Raw genomic sequence first — 18,441 nt, 5'->3', positions numbered from 1 at the left:
CATTCCTTGTCCCACTTGACTTGATCAGAGGACACTTATTCCGCAGATGGTCAGGCGACCCACAAGCATAACATTTACGGGGATTGACTGGTCGGCGAGGTGGAGGCCGAGTGTTACTAAAGGAAGGCGGGGGTTCTTTCGCCACACGCAAGGAATCGGCATACCTAACTCCTTCCGCAGAGACGGCTAATGCTTCCAGTTCAGAGAAGGTTTGCGGGCACGCCGCGAAACACAAATATGACCTGTAGGGTGGTGAAATCCCTTCAACAATAGCTTGCACGATCTGATCCTCAGGGAAGTGGAGAGCAAACACCCTAGTATAAAACTTAATATCTTGGATGAAGTCTGCCAGGTTTTCATCCAAGCGCTGTACCCGATAATAGTATTTCTGAATAAGGGAGGACCTGGCCCTAGCCGGGATGAAGTTAGCTAGCAAATGGGCATGGAAATCCTCAATAGAAGATTGCTCGGCAATGGCTCTAACTATTTTGTCAGATAGAACACCAATAGCATAAGGATAGATAATTTGCAAAATTTGACATGGGGAAAGAGAAAACACAAGGGCATGATCCTGAAATTCCACTAGAAATCTTAAAAATGAAATTACGTCACTGGTGGTGTTGACGGAAAACTTAGAGATACCTCTAAGCAACATTGCCAATGGATGAGGCAAGCTGCTGAACCCAGGTGGCATAGTCGTTAAAGGTTTCAAGGGCAAAGAAGTTAATTCAGAGCGGATGTTACTCAATGACGCACGGCGTTCAGATTCGTTGTTCGATGGGGCAGAGATAGTTTGAGCAGCAACGGTTATCCTATTGACTTCTCCCTGAGGAGGCTCTTCCTCGTTACCTACATTCACCGTGGCGGGTTGATCAGTTTTGGGAGGAGCTTCGCCGGTTAGCAATTGAGTGACCTTATTAGACAATTCAGAAATAGTTTCAAGGAGCGTATTAGCTTGCTTCCTCTGAACGTCATTCACCTTTAGAGACAATAGATCATTAACTCTATTTGCAAAGTGATACAGCCTGCCTTGCACACGCTTGATTTGATTAGGAGACGGATCGTTTTCATCAAAAAAGCTAACTACAGATGCTAGCCCAGTAATATTTTCGACGATCGTGGAAAGAGAGTCATCAATTTCTTTCTCTCCCAAATTGGGGATGGAAATGGGCAAATCAAGGGACTCTCTAAGTTTGTTTGTGTCGATTGCAACCGTGCCTCCAGATTGCACATTTCTGATAGTTAACTCGTATATCAACTCCTCTTTGCGCAAATAGTTAAGGAGGAGAACATCGCGAGGGCCGGGCATGATGACAGAACAATTTTGAAAAACTCAAAAAATTCCAGCAACTGAGAAAATTGTTAGAGTTCGAATCAAAGCAATGTTTAGCCGTCAAAAGGGGCTAAATTGAGACCCATTCAACCACGCTCTGCTACCACTTGTTACCGTGTTTTAGTGGTAGGTAGAGGAGAAAGAAGGTGCGGGCGTGAACGGGTCTCAAGCTACGGAAGAGAAACTAAGTAAAATTTAACCAGGTTATATTTTCTTTTCAAAATTAAGTAATAACAAAGAACGGGTACTTAGTAGCCGAAACACAATTTGAAATGTACAATTACAGGGATTACAGAGTTTGGGCTTCGAGCCCTGAGTTCACAATTTTTGAGCAACTAGCCCAACTTTCCGATATACAAATTTTAACAACGGGGCAGAAAACCCCATTCATCCCTAGGAGCCCCTGGCGCCGAATTACACAGAAAAGCCTCCACGAGGCATATGACACTCCATTTTCAAAAGAGCGATCCGCTCTTAAAATTTAAGCCTCTCAAAGGCCACACCAAACTCTACCTTCAAGCTGTCCTCTAAGGACGTATTTACAGGGGTAAAATACCCAAACTACGGAGGTCTATTACATGAAAAGAAGGTTGATTACATGACCTCTAAAATAACAATTTGAGAGGAGGCGAACTTGCACTCCTAATACACTTTGTTTTTAAAACCTAATCTGGCTCTGGGCCACTAACGCAAGGGCTAATCCCATACTACAGAGGTGACTTAGAGAAGAACACTTTACATTACATAAACGAAGAATAGTTTGAGAAAATAAGTTCACCTCAAAACAAATGTGAGGGGGAGCCCGAGAGGGTTAGCACTCTCTATCCCAATATGTAGCTTTACAAGAAAAAGATGAAAAGAGTAATTACATTTTAGGAAAAGGTTACATGATGGAAATGCTTCGAACCCGCCGCGAGTGTTAAACTGCCGACCTAGCAAGAAAAGAAGTTATTAAAAGACCATTACCTGGTGTTGAACGGCTGAAGAAGAAAGAGGCGCTTCCCGCCTCCTGCTATGTACTTAATACACTGAAAGATGGAACAGAAGTGGCCCGGAGACCCTAAAATCAGCAGTTTATATCCTCTCGCGGAAGATTCTAGGCGTTAGGGGAAATAAAACACCCTCCCTTAAGGTTTTTATTGGCTAGGGAAAAGAAACCCCTACATAGAGGAAGAAGAAACACATTGTTGGTGGAAAATTAATTAAAGAAATTCGGGATTGGCTAGATCCAAAATAAGGGGAAAAAGAGGGGTATACAGCCAACTTAAACCATGACAGAAAGAAATTTAACAAAGAACAAACTCTTGAAATAAAAATTTCTCCAACAAAATAGTTCTTTGATTTTGCACTAGGTTGCACTATTGTAATTCTTCAGTAGTGTCCTCTAGAAGAGAAAGTTCACACTTCTTACTTCAAGCGAAACAAAAACACATCAAAAGTGACACAGTTCAAAAACTCAAAATTTTCCACGTGGTGACATCTTCTGAGAAAGTAGAGAATTAATAGAATAGATAAAGTTCAACCTTCCTCCAGAAGAGGAGTTTCAACTGGCGCAACTTTTAAATAAACGGTGTAGAGGTGTACCGCCCGGTACAGTTACGAAGGCTGGAACGGGGTCCACTCAGCCCCGGGTGGTCAACTAAGTAGAGGTGTGTTCGATTCCCACCTCAGCCATCTGGAAGTGGTTTTCCAGGATTGTCCCCCTTCTCCTCGAGGCAAATGCCGGCATGGTACCTAACTTAAGGCCACGACCGTTTCCTTCCCTCTATCCCTTCTAATCTTCCAATCCCACATCAACACAGCAGGTGAGGACGGCTGCGCGAGGTACTGACCATCCTCCCCAGTTGAATCCTCCGACAAAATGTCTGAAGCTCCAGAACACTTCCCTTGAGGTGGTAGAGGTGAGAGCGCTTGATGAGTTCGAGGGAAAAACCAACCCTGGGGTGTAAGCAGATTAGATAAAAAAGAAAAAAAGTGCATAGACAGAATAGTAAAGAGAACTCTAGCGGCGCTTGTCGGAAGTATCTCGAGGACAAGTTTAGAGTGTTGTATTTCCAGGTCTTGTGTATCTCGTAGGCAACACTCCAGATAAGCATCACTTCCAGGAAGACGGGGATATAGTTCAAGCAGCTTCTGAAGTTGTCAATGAATAGCTAGTGTTAACAATACTGATCAGCTTACAATCTGGGCACATTGCAGCGGCGTATTGGGTCTTTGGGGATGTAAGTTTCTGCTATGGTGCCCAGAAAACACGTTTGAATTGATGATAAGTCCAGTGTCATGGAAGCTACAGTCGCGAACAGAATGAAACGTCACTTGATTGGTGGCAGAGCGGCACTGCAACGGTTGTTTCCTTGTAATTATTTCGTTTCGTGGTACAACAGTTGTGTCTCCGAACTGTTAATAATAAAACGCTTGTTTTTATGAGTGCCAGGTCTAATACCTGGTAGGCGGTTGAGAAGCATCCGTGACTCCGTGGCGCAACGGTAGCGCGTCTGACTCCAGATCAGAAGGTTGCGTGTTCGAATCACGTCGGGGTCAAGGAACTTTTGTAAGTGTTCATTGGTGTATCATATTCATAAATCTATGAAAGCAGATATACGCGAAAGGAGGGGAGAGAATTCTATGATATAATAATAGTCCTGTTCTACAATCATAAATGAGTTATTCTTCCGAGAAGATGGTGGCGTATTTTCTGTAAAGATGTAGATGCATAGTGTAACTGATCTTCGACATCGTTCCAAATGTAATTTATGCACATTTGGAGGAAATTCAATGAACTAGTGCGTCTAGTCTAGTATTCCTGCTCAAAACCTTCGCGGGAACAGTGTCTATTCGCCTAAACATTCCCCCTTACTATTTACACGTAAACAGTGTCTTACAAATCCTATTAACATCACACACCGGATGACAATATAATAGAGGTTGTATTTCCAGTCCCAGATTAATATGGAAATGTAGAGTTTAGCTATCGACCAGTACCAATGAAGGAAAAATTTTGTCAGGAGTGGGATTCGAACCCACGCCCTCAGAGAGGACCAGAATTCTTCTGACCTGCGTCGTACAGGCGAGGTATTCCCTTGAGTCTGGCGCCTTAGACCGCTCGGCCATCCTGACACACTCGTCCGCACAATGGGTGAGGCCATAAATTTACCTTCAGAATCCAGAGTCTCCTTTACTCGCTTTTGTGACTGTAGTGGTCCTCCTCTGCGTTGCAGTGGATAGTGTGATTAGCAGCCACCCCCGAAGCCCGGGTTGGATTCCTGGCTCTGCTACTAAATTTGAAAAGTGTTACGAGGGCTGGAACGGGGTCCACTCAGCCCCGGGTGGTCAACTAAGTAGAGGTGTGTTCGATTCCCACCTCAGCCATCTGGAAGTGGTTTTCCAGGATTGTCCCCCTTCTCCTCGAGGCAAATGCCGGCATGGTACCTAACTTAAGGTCACGACCGTTTCCTTCCCTCTATCCCTTCTAATCTTCCAATCCCACATCAACACAGCAGGTGAGGACGCCTGCGCGAGGTACTGACCATCCTCCCCAGTTGAATCCTCCGACAAATTGTCTGAAGCTCCAGAACACTGCCCTTGAGGTGGTAGAGGTGAGAGCGCTTGCTGAGTCCGAGGGAAAAACCAACCCTGGAGGGTAAGCAGATTAGATGAGAAAGAAAAAAGTGCATAGACAGAATAGTAAAGAGAACTCTAGCGGCGCTTGTCGGAATTATCTCGAGAACAAGTTTAGAGTGCTGTATTACCAGGCCTTTTGTATCTCGTAGGCAACGCTCCAGATAAGAACTACTTCCAGGAAGCCGCGGATATAGTTCAAGCTGTTCTGAAGTTGTTAATAGTAGCGAGTGATAACAATACTGATCAGCTTAAAATCTGGGGACATTACAGCGGCGTATTGGGTCCGTGGGGATGTAAAATTTCTGGTATTGTGCCCAGAAAACTCGTTTGAATTGATGATAAGTCCAGTGTCATGGAAGCTACTGTCGCGAACAGAATGAAACGTCACTTGATTGGTGGCAGAGCGGCACTGCAACCGTTGTTTCCTTGTTATTATTTCGTTTCGTGGTACAACAGTTGTGTCTCCGAACTGTTAATAATAAAACGCTTGTTTTTATGAGTGCCAGGTCTAATACCTGGTAGGCGGTTGAGAAACATCCGTGACTCCGTGGCGCAACGGTAGCGCGTGTGACTCCAGATCAGAAGGTTGCGTGTTCGAATCACGTCGGGGTCAAGGAACTTTTGTAAGTGTTTATTGGTGTATCATATCCGTAGATCTCTGAAAGTAGATATACGCTAAAGGAGGGGAGAGAATTCTATGATATAATAATAGTCCTGTTCTACAATCCTAAATGAGTTATTCTTCCGAGAAGATGGTGGCGTATTTTCTGTAAAGATATAGATGCATAGTGCAACTGATCTGCGCCATCGTTCCAAATGTAATTTACGCACATTTGGAGGAAATTCAATGAACTAGTGCGGCTAGTCTAGTATTGTTGCTCAAAACCATCGCGGGAACAGTGACTATTCCCCTACACATTCCCCCCTTACTATTTACACGTAAACAGTGTCTAACAAATCCTATTAACATCACACACCGGATGACAATATAATAGAGGTTGTATTTCCAGTCCCAGATTAATATGGAAATGTAGAGTTTAGCTATCGACCAGTACCAATGAAGGAAAATTTTTGTCAGGAGTGGGATTCGAACCCACGCCCTCAGAGAGGACCAGAATTCTTCTGACCTGCGTCGTACAGGCGAGGTATTCCCTTGAGTCTGGCGCCTTAGACCGCTCGGCCATCCTGACACACTCGACAGCACAATGGGGGAGGCCATACATTTACCTTCAGTATCCAGAGTCTCCTTTACTCGCTTTTGTGACTGTAGTGGTCCTCCTCTGCGGTGCAGTGGATAGTGTGATTAGCAGCCACCCCCGAAGCCCGGGTTGGATTCCTGGCTCTGCTACTAAATTTGAAAAGTGTTACGAGGGCTGGAACGGGGTCCACTCAGCCCCGGGTGGTCAACTAAGTAGAGGTGTGTTCGATTCCCACCTCAGCCATCTGGAAGTGGTTTTCCAGGATTGTCCCCCTTCTCCTCGAGGCAAATGCCGGCATGGTACCTAACTTAAGGTCACGACCGTTTCCTTCCCTCTATCCCTTCTAATCTTCCAATCCCACATCAACATAGCAGGTGAGGACGCCTGCGCGAGGTACTGACCATCCTCCCCAGTTGAATCCTCCGACAAATTGTCTGAAGCTCCAGAACACTGCCCTTGAGGTGGTAGAGGTGAGAGCGCTTGCTGAGTCCGAGGGAAAAACCAACCCTGGAGGGTAAGCGGATTAGATGAGAAAGAAAAAAGTGCATAGACGGAATAGTAAAGAGAACTCTAGCGGCGCTTGTCGGAATTATCTCGATAACAAGTTTAGAGTGCTGTATTACCAGGCCTTTTGTATGTCGTAGGCAACGCTCCAGATAAGAACTACTTCCAGGAAGCCGCGGATATAGTTCAAGCTGTTCTGAAGTTGTTAATAGTAGCGAGTGATAACAATAATCAGCTTAAAATCTGGGGACATTACAGCGGCGTATTGGGTCCGTGGGGATGTAAAATTTCTGGTATTGTGCCCAGAAAACTCGTTTGAATTGATGATAATTCCAGTGTCATGGAAGCTACAGTCGCGAACAGAATGAAACGTCACTTGATGGGTCGCAGAGCGGCACTGCAACGGTTGTTTCCTTGTAATTATTTTGTTTCGTGGTACAACAGTTGTGTCTCCGAACTGTTAATAATAAAACGCTTGTTTTGATGAGTGCCAGCTCTAATACCTGGTACGCGGTTGAGAAATATCCGTGACTCCGTGGCGCAACGGTAGCGCGTCTGACTCCAGATCAGAAGGTTGCGTGTTCGAATCAAGTCGGGATCAAGGAACTTTTGTAAGTGTTTATTGGTGTATCATATCCGTAGATCTCTGAAAGTAGATATACGCTAAAGGAGGGGAGATAATTCTATGATATAATAATAGTCCTGTTCTACAATCCTAAATGAGTTATTCTTCCGAGAAGGTGGTGGCGTGTTTTCTCTAAAGATGTAGATGCATAGTGTAACTGATCTGTGGCATCGTTCCAAATGTAATTTACGCACATTTGGAGGAAATTCAATGAACTAGTGCGGCTAGTCTAGTATTGTTGCTCAAAACCTTCGCGGGAACAGTGTCTATTCCCCTACACATTCCCCCCTTACTATTCACACGTAAACAGTGTCTAACAAATCCTATTAACATCACACACCGGATGACAATATAATAGAGGTTGTATTTCCAGTCCCAGATTACTATGGAAATGTAGAGTTTAGCTATCGACCAGTACCAATGAAGGAAAATTTTTGTCAGGAGTGGGATTCGAACCCACGACCTCAGAGAGGACGAAAATTCTTCCGAACTGCGTCGTACAGGCAAGGTATTCCCTTGAGTCTGGCGCCTTAGACCGCTCGGCCATCCTGACACACTCGTCAGCTCAATGGGGGAGGCCATAAATTTACCTTCAGTATCCAGAGTCTCCTTTACTCGCTTTTGTGACTTTAGTGGTCCTCCTCTGTGGTGCAGTGGATAGTGTGATTAGCAGCCACCCCCGAGGCCCGGGTTGGATTCCTGGCTCTGCTACTAAATTTGAAAAGTGTTACGAGGGCTGGAACGGGGTCCACTCAGCCCCGGGTGGTCAACTAAGTAGAGGTGTGTTCGATTCCCACCTCAGCCATCTGGAAGTGGTTTTCCAGGATTGTCCCCCTTCTCCTCGAGGCAAATGCCGGCATGGTAGCTAACTTAAGGCCACGACCGTTTCCTTCCCTCTATCCCTTCTAACTTCCAATCCCACATCAACACAGCAGGTGAGGACGCCTGCGCGAGTTACTGACCATCCTCCGCTGTTGAATCCTCCAACCCAATGTCTGAAGCTCCAGAACACTGCCCTTGAGGTGGTAGAGGTGAGAGCGCTTGCTGAGTCCGAGGGAAAAACCAACCCTGGAGGGTAAGCAGATTAGATGAGAAAGAAAAAAGTGCATAGACAGAATAGTAAAGAGAACTCTAGCGGCGCTTGCAGGAAGTATCTCGAGGACAAGTTTAGAGTGCTGTATTTCCAGGCCTTTTGTATCTCGTAGGCAACGCTCCAGATAAGAATTACTTCCAGGAAGCCGCGGATATAGTTCAAGCAGCTTCTGAAGTTGTTAATTGTAGCGAGTGATAACAATACTGATCAGCTTAAAATCTGGGGACATTACAGAGGCGTATTGGGTCCGTGGGGATGTAAAATTTCTGGTATTGTGCCCAGAAAACTCCTTTGAATTGATGATAAGTCCAGTGTCATGGAAGCTACAGTCGCGAACAGAATGAAACGTCACTTGATGGGTGGCAGAGCGGCACTGCAACGGTTGTTTCCTTGTAATTATTTCGTTTCGTGGTACAACAGTTGTGTCTCCGAACTGTTAATAATAAAACGCTTGTTTTTATGAGTGCCAGGTCCAATACCTTGTAGACGGTTGATAAACATCCGTGACTCCGTGGCGCAACGGTAGCGCGTCTGACTCCAGATCAGAAGGTTGCGTGTTCGAATCACGTCGGGGTCAAGGAACTTTTGTAAGTGTTTATTGGTGTATCATATCCGTGGATCTCTGAGAGTATATATACGCTAAAGGAGGGGAGAGAATTCTATGATATAATAATAGTCGCCGCCTCTGTGGTGTAGTGGTTAGCGTGATTAGCTGCCACCCCCGGAGGTCTGGGTTCGATTCCCGGCTCTGCCACGAAATTTGAAAAGTGGTACGAGGGCTGGAACGGGGTCCACTCAGCCTCGGGAGGTCAACTGAGTAGAGGTTTGTTCGATTCCCTCCTCAGCCATCCTTGAAGTGGTTTTCCGTGGTTTCCCAGTTCACCTCCAGGCGAATGCCGGGATGGTACCTCACTTAAGGCCACGGCCACTTCCTTCCCTCGTCCTTGCCTATCCCTTCCAATCTTCCCATCCCCCTACACGGCCCCTGTTCACCATAGCAGGTGAGACCGCCTGGGCGAGGTACTGGTCATACTCCACAGTTGTATCCCCCGACCAAGAGTCTGAAGCTCCAGGAGACTGCCCTTGAGGCGGTACAGGTGGGATCCCTCGCTGAGTCCGAGGGAAGAGCCGAACCTGGAGGGTAAAATGATGATGATGATGACGATGATGATAATAATAGTCCTGTTCTACAATCCTAAATGAGTTATTCTTCCGAGAAGATGGTGGCGTATTTTCTGTAAAGATATAGATGCATAGTGCAACTGATCTGCGACATCGTTCCAAATGTAATTTACGCACATTTGGAGGAAATTCAATGAACTAGTGCGGCTAGTCTAGTATTGTTGCTCAAAACCTTCGCGGGAACAGTGACTATTCCCCTACACATTCCCCCCTTACTATTTACACGTAAACAGTGTCTAACAAATCCAATTAACATCACACACCGGATGACAATATAATAGGTTGTATTTCCCGCCCCAGATTAATATGGAAATGTAGAGTTTAGCTATCGACCAGTACCAATGAAGGAAAAATTTTTTCAGGAGTGGGATTCGAACCCACGCCCTCAGATAGGACCAGAATTCTTCGGACCTGCGTCGTACAGGCAAGGTATTCCCTTGAGTCTGGCGCCTTAGACCGCTCGGCCATCCTGACACACTCGTCAGCTCAATGGGGGAGGCCATAAATTTACCTTCAGTATCCAGAGTCTCCTTTACTCGCTTTTGTGACTGTAGTGGTCCTCCTCTGCGGTGCAGTGGATAGTGTGATTAGCAGCCACCCCCGAAGCCCGGGTTGGATTCCTGGCTCTGCTACTAAATTTGAAAAGTGTTACGAGGGCTGGAACGGGGTCCACTCAGCCCCGGGTGGTCAACTAAGTAGAGGTGTGTTCGATTCCCACCTCAGCCATCTGGAAGTGGTTTTCCAGGATTGTCCCCCTTCTCCTCGAGACAAATGCCGGCATGGTACCTAACTTAAGGCCACGACCGTTTCCTTCCATCTATCCCTTCTAATCTTCCAATCCCCCATCAACACAGCAGGTGAGGACGCCTGCGCGAGGTACTGACCATCCTCCCCAGTTGAATCCTCCGAACCAATGTCTGAAGCTCCAGAACACTGCCCTTTACGTGGTAGAGGTGAGAGCGCTTGCTGAGTCCGAGAGAAAAAACAACCCTGGAGGGTAAGCAGATTAGATGAGAAAGAAAAATGTGCATAGACAGAATAGTAAAGAGAACTATAGCGGCGCTTGTCGGAATTATCTCGAGGATAAGTTTAGAGTGCTGTATTTCCAGGCCTTTTGTATCTCGTAGGCAACGCTCCAGATAAGAATTACTTCCAGGTAGCCGCGGATATAGTTCAAGCTGCTTCTGAAGTTGTTAATAGTGGCGAGTGATAACAATACTGATCAGCTTAAAATCTGGGGACATTACAGCGGCGTATTGGGTCCGTGGGGGTGTAAAATTTCTGGTATTGTGCCCAGAAAACTCGTTTGAATTGATGATAAGTCCAGTGTCATGGAAGCTACTGTCGCGAACAGAATGAAACGTCACTTGATGGGTGGCAGAGCGGCACTGCAACGGTTGTTTCCTTGTAATTATTTCGTTTCGTGGTACAACAGTTGTGTCTCCGAACTGTTAATAATAAAACTCTAGTTTTGATGAGTGCCAGGTATAATACCTAGTAGACGGTTGAGAAATATCCGCGACTCCGTGGCGCAACGGTAGCGCGTCTGACTCCAGATCAGAAGGTTGCGTGTTCGAATCACGTCGGGGTCAAGGAACTGTTGTAAGTGTTTTTTGGTGTATCATATCCGTAGATCTCTGAAAGTAGATATACGCTAAAGGAGGGGAGAGAATTCTATGATATAATAATAGTCCTGTTCTACAATCCTAAATGAGTTATTCTTCCGAGAAGATGGTGGCGTGTTTTCTGTAGATGCATAGTGTAACTGATCTGCGACATCGTTCCAAATGTAATTTACGCACATTTGGAGGAAATTCAATGAACTAGTGCGGCTAGTCTAGTATAGTTACTCAAAGCTTTCGCGAGGACAGTGTCTATTCCCCAACACATTCACCCCTTACTATTTACACGTAAACAGTGTCTAACAAATCCTATTAACATCACACATCTGATGACAATATAATAGAGGTTGTATTTCCAGTCCCAGATTAATATGGAAATGTAGAGTTTAGCTATCGACCAGTACCAATGAAGGAAAAATTTTGTCATGAGTGGGATTCGAACCCACGCCCTCAGAGAGGACCAGAATTCCTCGGACCTGCGTCGTACAGGCAAGGTATTCCCTTGAGTCTGGCGCCTTAGACCGCTCGGCCATCCTGACACGGAGCCGTCTGCTCAATGGAGGAGGCCATAAATTTTCCTTCAGTATCCAGAGTCTCCTTGACTCGCCTTTGTGACTCTAGTGGTCCTCCTCTGCGGTGTAGTTGATAGTGTGATTAGCTGGCACCCCCAGAGGTCCGGGTTGGATTCCCGGCTCTGCTACTAAATTTGAAAAATGTTACGAGGGCTGGAACGGGGTCCACTCAGCCCCGGGTGGTCAACTAAGTAGAGGTGTGTTCGATTACCACCTCAGCCATGTGGAAGTGGTTTTCCAGGATTGTCCCGCTTCTCCTCGAGGCAAATGCCGGCATGGTACCTAACTTAAGGCCACGACCGTTTCCTTCCCTCTATCCCTCCTAATCTTCCAATCCCCCACAAACACAGCAGCTGAGGACGCCTGCGCGAGGTACTGACCGTCCTACCCAGTTGAATCCTACTACATAATGTCTGAAGCTCCAGAACACTGCCCTTGAGGCGGTAGAGGTGAGAGCGCTTGATGAGTTCGAGGGAAAAACCAACCCTGGAGTGTAAGCAGATTAGATAAAAAAGAAAAAATGTGCATAGACAGAATAGTAAAGAGAACTGTAGCGGCGCTTGTCGGAAGTATCTCGAGGACATGTTTAGAGTGTTGTATTTCCAGGCGTTGTGTATCTCGTGGGCAACGCTCCAGATAAGAATTACTTCCAGGTAGCCGCGGATATAGTTCAAGCTGCTTCTGAAGTTGTTAATAGTAGCGAGTGATAACAATACTGATCAGCTTAAAATCTGGGGACATTACAGCGGCGTATTGGGTCCGTGGGGGTGTAAAATTTCTGGTATTGTGCCCAGAAAACTCGTTTGAATTGATGATAAGTCCAGTGTCATGGAAGCTACTGTCGCGAACAGAATGAAACGTCACTTGATGGGTCGCAGAGCGGCACTGCAACGGTTGTTTCCTTGTAATTATTTCGTTTCGTGGTACAACAGTTGCGTTTCATAACTGCTAATAATAAAACGCTTGTTTTTATGAGTGCCAGGTCTAATACCAGGTAGACGGTTGAGAAACATCCGTGACTCCGTGGTGCAACGGTAGCGCGTCTGACTCCAGATCAGAAGGTTGCGTGTTCGAATCACGTCGGGGTCAAGGAACTTTTGTAAGTGTTTATTGGTGTATCATATCCGTAGATATCTGAAAGTATATATACGCTAGCCGCCTCTGTGGTGTAGTGGTTAGCGTGATTAGCTGCCACCCCCGGAGGTCCGGGTTCGATTCCCGGCTCTGCCACAAAATTTGAAAAGTGGTACGTGGGCTGGAACGGGGTCCACTCAGCCTCGGGAGGTCAACTGAGTAGAGGTGGGTTCGATTCCCACCTCAGCCATCCTCGAAGTGGTTTTCCGTGGTTTCCCACTTCACCTCCAGGCGAATGCCGGGATGGTACCTAACTTAAGGCCACGGCCGCTTCCTTCCCTCATCCTTGCCTATCCCTTCCAATCTTCCCATCCCCCTCCAAGGCCCTTGTTCACCAGAGCAGGTGAGGCCGCCTGGGCGAGGTACTGGTCATACTCCCCAGTTGTATCCCCCGACCGAGAGTCTGAAACTCCAGGACACTGCCCTTGGGGCGGTAGAGGTGGGATCCCTCGCTGAGTCCGAGGGAAAAGCCGAACCTGGAGGGTAAACAGATGATGATGATGATGATGATGATATATACGCTAAAGGAGGGGAGAGAATTCTATGATATAATAATAGTCCTGTTCTACAATTCTAAATGAGTTATTCTTCCGAGAACATGGTGGCGTATTTTCTGTAAAGATATAGATGCATAGTGCAACTGATCTGCGACATCGTTCCAAATGTAATTTACGCACATTTGGAGGAAATTCAATGAACTAGTGCGGCTAGTCTAGTATTGTTGCTCAAAACTTTCGCGGGAACAGTGTCTATTCCCCTACACATTCCCCCCTTACTATTCACACGTAAACAGTGTCTAACAAATCCTATTAACATCACACAGCGGATGACAATATAATAGAGGTTGTATTTCCAGTCCCAGATTAATATGGAAATGTAGAGTTTAGCTATCGACCAGTACCAATGAAGTAAAAATTTTGTCAGGAGTGGGATTCGAACCCACGCCCTCAGAGAGGACCAGAATTCTTCGGACCTGCGTCGTACAGGCAAGGTATTCCCTTGAGTCTGGCGCCTTAGACCGCTCCGCCATCCTGACACGGAGCCGTCTGCTCAATGGAGGAGGCCATAAATTTTCCTTCAGTATCCAGAGTCTCCTTGACTCGCTTTTGTGACTGTAGTGGTCCTCCTCTGCGGTGCAGTGGATAGTGTGATTAGCAGCAACCCCCGAGGACCGGGTTGGATTCCTGGCTCTGCTACTAAATTTGAAAAGTGTTACGAAGGCTGGAACGGGGTCCACTCAGCCCCGGGAGGTCAACTACTTAGAGGTGGGTTCGATTCCGACCTCAGCCATCCCGGAAGTGGTTTTCCAGGATTGTCCCCCTTCTCCTCGAGGCAAATGCCGGCATGGTACCTAACTTAAGGCCACGACCGTTTCCTTCCCTCTATCCCTCCTAATCTTCCAATCCCCCACAAACACAGCAGCTGAGGACGCCTGCGCGAGGTACTGACCGTCCTACCCAGTTGAATCCTACTACCCAATGTCTGAAGCTCCAGAACACTGCCCTTGAGGCGGTAGAGGTGAGAGCGCTTGATGAGTTCGAGGGAAAAACCAACCCTGGAGTGTAAGCAGATTACATAGAAAAGAAAAAAAGTGCATAGACAGAATAGTAAAGAGAACTCTAGCGGCGCTTGTCGGAAGTATCTCGAGGACAAGTTTAGAGTGTTGTATTTCCAGGCCTTTGTATCTCGTAGGCAACGCTCCAGATAAGAATTACTTCCAGGTAGCCGCGGATATAGTTCAAGCTGCCTCTAAAGTTGTTAATAGTAGCGAGTGATAACAATACTGATCAGCTTAAAATCTGGGGACATTACAGCGGCGTATTGGGTCCGTGGGGGTGTAAAATTCCTGGTATTGTGCCCAGAAAACTCGTTTGAATTGATGATAAGTCCAGTGTCATGGAAGCTACTGTCGCGAACAGAATGAAACGTCACTTGATGGGTGGCAGAGCGGCACTGCAACGGTTGTTTCCTTGTAATTATTTCGTTTCGTGGTACAACAGTTGCGTTTCCGAACTGTTAATAATAAAACGCTTGTTTTTATGAGTGCCAGCTCTAATACCTCGTAGACGGTTGAGAAACATCCGTGACTCCGTGGCGCAACGGTAGCGCGTCTGACTCCAGATCAGAAGGTTGCGTGTTCGAATCACGTCGGGGTCAGGGAGCTTTTGTAAGTGTTTATTGGTATATCCCTTTCACTCCCGATACATATACTAAGAGAATATGGGTGCGTAATTGCCATTTCCTAAGTGATTATGGTCTAAATATTACCAAAAATTAAATTTTCCCCATTTACAAACGCCACTAGGGGTATTTTTTGACCCCTCACAATTGTGAGGGTCAGTAGTAAACCATGACCCTCACAATTGTGAGTATCAGATTTACTAAGGCAATGAGGATGGTTGAGATCTTGCATTTGTCATCCTAAAATGTGTTTCGTGAATGAAAAATCAATTTTTGCCATCATATCCTTAATTAAAGTAAATTTTTAATAGTTTGTAACCAGAAATATAACAAATTATAACAACAAAAGTATTGATTACAGCAGGGTAAATGTCACTTTAGGATTTGTCTTCATAATGGAATTTCTACTTCACTGTACGTAACAAATGGAAACAATTATTGTATTTATTTAAAAAGAGGTAAACATTGCATTTCATTCATCGTGTGTGAGATCTCCGTTGGCAGCCATGAAGTGTGCAATATAGTTGCGTCTTCAAATTATCTACAACCGGATAATTTTCAAAACCATCAATTCATTTGTCTTTTCCGGACACACCTGCAGGTATTTCTTGTGGGGGAGAAAGTTTCCCATTCTGCTCATTGAAATCGTCATACCTTTTTCTCTTGGGTCCACCTAGAATGTACTCTCCAATGGCCAACCGGAACACTAGCAGGTCCATCATCTCTTCTGGTACCTTCCCAATAAACTTGCAATCCCTAAATTTTACTCACCCAAACTGGATTTCCTCCGTGTATAGAAATAAATTCAGGACCAGGTTTACATTTAAATGTTTTCATAGACCATGAGACACTTGGCGAAGGAACCGGGTTCACTGGCACTTCTATTCAGATTCTGAACTAGAACCATCTGCACAAGGTTCTGGTTGCCATGCTGACTGGTCATCACTGCCATCAAATCCCTCAATATCTGACGTGTCTAATTAAACTTGAATAGCCCCTGGGTAATCTAGGAGGTTTTCTAGTGCCCGTAGTTTATCTGAAAAGCTACAAGAGACCTTGAAGTACATTTTTCTTAAAATTAGGGATAGATAGTACAGACTGTAATGTAAATTAAAACAGTTACAACTACGTGAAAATATACTGTGAGCAAGTAAAAATACGATTCGACTCTGTAATTAGTAATAGGAACAATAGACAGGTAGCTAAAGCTACTTTAATAGCAATAAATGCATGTCTGACGAACTTAACCTCAAAGCTGAGGGGTACACGTACACTCCCAACACTCACGAACGTGAGTGCATAATTCATAGATGAATTGAATACCCCAAACACTTTTAGATTGGAAACAAATATATATAATTTAATTCTAGATAGTATTAAGTTAATAATTTATAACGATATAATAATTAGAAGTACAAATTGACTAAAATAGAAACATAATTACCTCGTTGTGCCATCTTGTCACAGAGTTAGCAACGAGACTCCTTGTTTTCAACTTTGAATCTGAGGTTTACCGCCAGACTGCAGTGGTTTCGCATAAACCACAACCCTCACTTTCATGTGAGAGCGGAGTGAACGAAGTCAACAAAATAAATTCGTATCTAGGCAGTGTTAAATCCACACTCACAATTGTGAGTGCAGGGAGCGAAAGGGGTATCATATCCGTAGATCTCTGAAAGTAGATATACGCTAAAGGAGGGGAGAGAATTCTATGATATAATAATAGTCCTGTTCTACAATCCTAAATGAGTTATTCTTCCGAGAAGATGGTGGCGTATTTTCTGTAAAGATATAGATGCATAGTGCAACTGATCTGCGACATCGTTCCAAATGTAATTTACGCACATTTGGAGGAAATTCAATGAACTAGTGCGGCTAGTCTAGTATTGTTGCTCAAAACCTTCGCGGGAACAGTGACTATTCCCCTACACATCCCTCCTTACTATTTACACGTAAACAGTGTCTAACAAATCCTATTAACATCACACACCGGATGACAATATAATAGAGGTTGTATTTCCAGTCCCAGATTAATATGGAAATGTAGAGTTTAGCTATCGACCAGTACCAATGAAGGAAAAATTTTGTCAGGAGTGGGATTCGAACCCACGCCCTCAGAGAGGACCAGAATTCTTCTGACCTGCGTCGTACAGGCGAGGTATTCCCTTGAGTCTGGCGCCTTAGACCGCTCGGCCATCCTGACACACTCGTCAGCACAATGGGGGAGGCCATAAATTTACCTTCAGTATCCAGAGTCTCCTTTACTCGCTTTTGTGACTGTAGTGGTCCTCCTCTGCGGTGCAGTGGATAGTGTGATTAGCAGCCACCCCCGAAGCCCGGGTTGGATTCCTGGCTCTGCTACTAAATTTGAAAAGTGTTACGAGGGCTGGAACGGGGTCCACTCAGCCCCGGGTGGTCAACTAAGTAGAGGTGTGTTCGATTCCCACCTCAGCCATCTGGAAGTGGTTTTCCAGGATTGTCCCCCTTCTCCTCGAGGCAAATGCCGGCATGGTACCTAACTTAAGGTCACGACCGTTTCCTTCCCTCTATCCCTTCTAATCTTCCAATCCCACATCAACACAGCAGGTGAGGACGCCTGCGCGAGGTACTGACCATCCTCCCCAGTTGAATCCTCCGACAAATTGTCTGAAGCTCCAGAACACTGCCCTTGAGGTGGTAGAGGTGAGAGCGCTTGCTGAGTCCGAGGGAAAAACCAACCCTGGAGGGTAAGCAGATTAGATGAGAAAGAAAAAAGTGCATAGACAGAATAATAAAGAGAAATCTAGCGGCGCTTGTCGGAAGTATTTCGAGGACAAGTATAGAGTGCTGTATATCCAGGCCTTGTGTATCTCGTAGGCAACGCTCCAGATAAGTATCACTTCCAGGAAGACGCGGATATAGTTCAAGCAGCTTCTGAAGTTGTTAATAGTAGCGAGTGATAACAATACTGATCAGCTTAAAATCTGGGGACATTACAGCGGCATATTGGGTCCGTGGGGATTTAAAATATCTGGTATTGTGCCCAGAAAAAACGTTTGAATTGATGATAAGTCCAGTGTCATGGAAGCTATTGTCGCGAACAGAATGAAACGTCACTTGATGGGTGGCAGAGCGGCACTGCAACGGTTGTTTCCTTGTAATTATTTCGTTTCGTGGTACAACAGCTGTGTCTCCGAACTGTTAATAATAAAACGCTTGTTTTTATGAGTGCCAGGTCTAATACCTGGTACGCGGTTGAGAAACATCCGTGACTCCGTGGCGCAACGGTAGCGCGTCTGACTCCAGATCAGAAGGTTGCGTGTTCGAATCACGTCGGGGTCAAGGAACTTTTGTAAGTGTTTATTGGTGTATCATATTCATAAATATCTGAAAGCA

At 45.5% G+C, this 18,441-nt stretch overlaps 15 non-coding genes across 15 annotated transcripts; 8 read left to right on the top strand and 7 right to left on the bottom strand.

Annotated features, from left to right (window-relative positions):
• Positions 1–3,802: 3,802 nt before the first annotated feature.
• Positions 3,803–3,874, top strand: TRNAW-CCA (transfer RNA tryptophan (anticodon CCA)). The gene has a single exon. It is a non-coding gene; the product is annotated as a tRNA-Trp (tRNA).
• Positions 3,875–4,332: 458 nt separating this feature from the next.
• TRNAL-CAA (transfer RNA leucine (anticodon CAA)) lies at positions 4,333–4,450 on the bottom strand. The gene is made up of 2 exons: positions 4,413–4,450; positions 4,333–4,377 (listed from the first exon to the last, which is right to left on the bottom strand). It is a non-coding gene; the product is annotated as a tRNA-Leu (tRNA).
• Positions 4,451–5,495: 1,045 nt separating this feature from the next.
• On the top strand, positions 5,496–5,567 carry TRNAW-CCA (transfer RNA tryptophan (anticodon CCA)). Its single transcript has one exon. It is a non-coding gene; the product is annotated as a tRNA-Trp (tRNA).
• A 459-nt stretch (positions 5,568–6,026) lies between these two features.
• Positions 6,027–6,144, bottom strand: TRNAL-CAA (transfer RNA leucine (anticodon CAA)). The gene is made up of 2 exons: positions 6,107–6,144; positions 6,027–6,071 (listed from the first exon to the last, which is right to left on the bottom strand). It is a non-coding gene; the product is annotated as a tRNA-Leu (tRNA).
• A 1,042-nt stretch (positions 6,145–7,186) lies between these two features.
• On the top strand, positions 7,187–7,258 carry TRNAW-CCA (transfer RNA tryptophan (anticodon CCA)). Its single transcript has one exon. It is a non-coding gene; the product is annotated as a tRNA-Trp (tRNA).
• A 459-nt stretch (positions 7,259–7,717) lies between these two features.
• TRNAL-CAA (transfer RNA leucine (anticodon CAA)) lies at positions 7,718–7,835 on the bottom strand. The gene is made up of 2 exons: positions 7,798–7,835; positions 7,718–7,752 (listed from the first exon to the last, which is right to left on the bottom strand). It is a non-coding gene; the product is annotated as a tRNA-Leu (tRNA).
• Positions 7,836–8,880: 1,045 nt separating this feature from the next.
• TRNAW-CCA (transfer RNA tryptophan (anticodon CCA)) lies at positions 8,881–8,952 on the top strand. The gene has a single exon. It is a non-coding gene; the product is annotated as a tRNA-Trp (tRNA).
• A 961-nt stretch (positions 8,953–9,913) lies between these two features.
• Positions 9,914–10,031, bottom strand: TRNAL-CAA (transfer RNA leucine (anticodon CAA)). Its single transcript has 2 exons — positions 9,994–10,031; positions 9,914–9,948 (listed from the first exon to the last, which is right to left on the bottom strand). It is a non-coding gene; the product is annotated as a tRNA-Leu (tRNA).
• A 1,046-nt stretch (positions 10,032–11,077) lies between these two features.
• On the top strand, positions 11,078–11,149 carry TRNAW-CCA (transfer RNA tryptophan (anticodon CCA)). The gene has a single exon. It is a non-coding gene; the product is annotated as a tRNA-Trp (tRNA).
• Positions 11,150–11,600: 451 nt separating this feature from the next.
• On the bottom strand, positions 11,601–11,718 carry TRNAL-CAA (transfer RNA leucine (anticodon CAA)). The gene is made up of 2 exons: positions 11,681–11,718; positions 11,601–11,645 (listed from the first exon to the last, which is right to left on the bottom strand). It is a non-coding gene; the product is annotated as a tRNA-Leu (tRNA).
• A 1,050-nt stretch (positions 11,719–12,768) lies between these two features.
• On the top strand, positions 12,769–12,840 carry TRNAW-CCA (transfer RNA tryptophan (anticodon CCA)). Its single transcript has one exon. It is a non-coding gene; the product is annotated as a tRNA-Trp (tRNA).
• Positions 12,841–13,803: 963 nt separating this feature from the next.
• Positions 13,804–13,921, bottom strand: TRNAL-CAA (transfer RNA leucine (anticodon CAA)). The gene is made up of 2 exons: positions 13,884–13,921; positions 13,804–13,848 (listed from the first exon to the last, which is right to left on the bottom strand). It is a non-coding gene; the product is annotated as a tRNA-Leu (tRNA).
• A 1,049-nt stretch (positions 13,922–14,970) lies between these two features.
• TRNAW-CCA (transfer RNA tryptophan (anticodon CCA)) lies at positions 14,971–15,042 on the top strand. Its single transcript has one exon. It is a non-coding gene; the product is annotated as a tRNA-Trp (tRNA).
• A 2,109-nt stretch (positions 15,043–17,151) lies between these two features.
• Positions 17,152–17,269, bottom strand: TRNAL-CAA (transfer RNA leucine (anticodon CAA)). The gene is made up of 2 exons: positions 17,232–17,269; positions 17,152–17,196 (listed from the first exon to the last, which is right to left on the bottom strand). It is a non-coding gene; the product is annotated as a tRNA-Leu (tRNA).
• A 1,046-nt stretch (positions 17,270–18,315) lies between these two features.
• TRNAW-CCA (transfer RNA tryptophan (anticodon CCA)) lies at positions 18,316–18,387 on the top strand. Its single transcript has one exon. It is a non-coding gene; the product is annotated as a tRNA-Trp (tRNA).
• Positions 18,388–18,441: the final 54 nt, after the last annotated feature.

This window comes from Anabrus simplex, chromosome 3 (genome assembly GCF_040414725.1).
Source record: "Anabrus simplex isolate iqAnaSimp1 chromosome 3, ASM4041472v1, whole genome shotgun sequence".
NCBI classification, from domain to species: Eukaryota; Metazoa; Arthropoda; class Insecta; order Orthoptera; family Tettigoniidae; genus Anabrus; species Anabrus simplex.
Note: the sequence above shows the minus strand (reverse complement) of the source record. Positions and strands in the feature narration are given on the sequence as shown.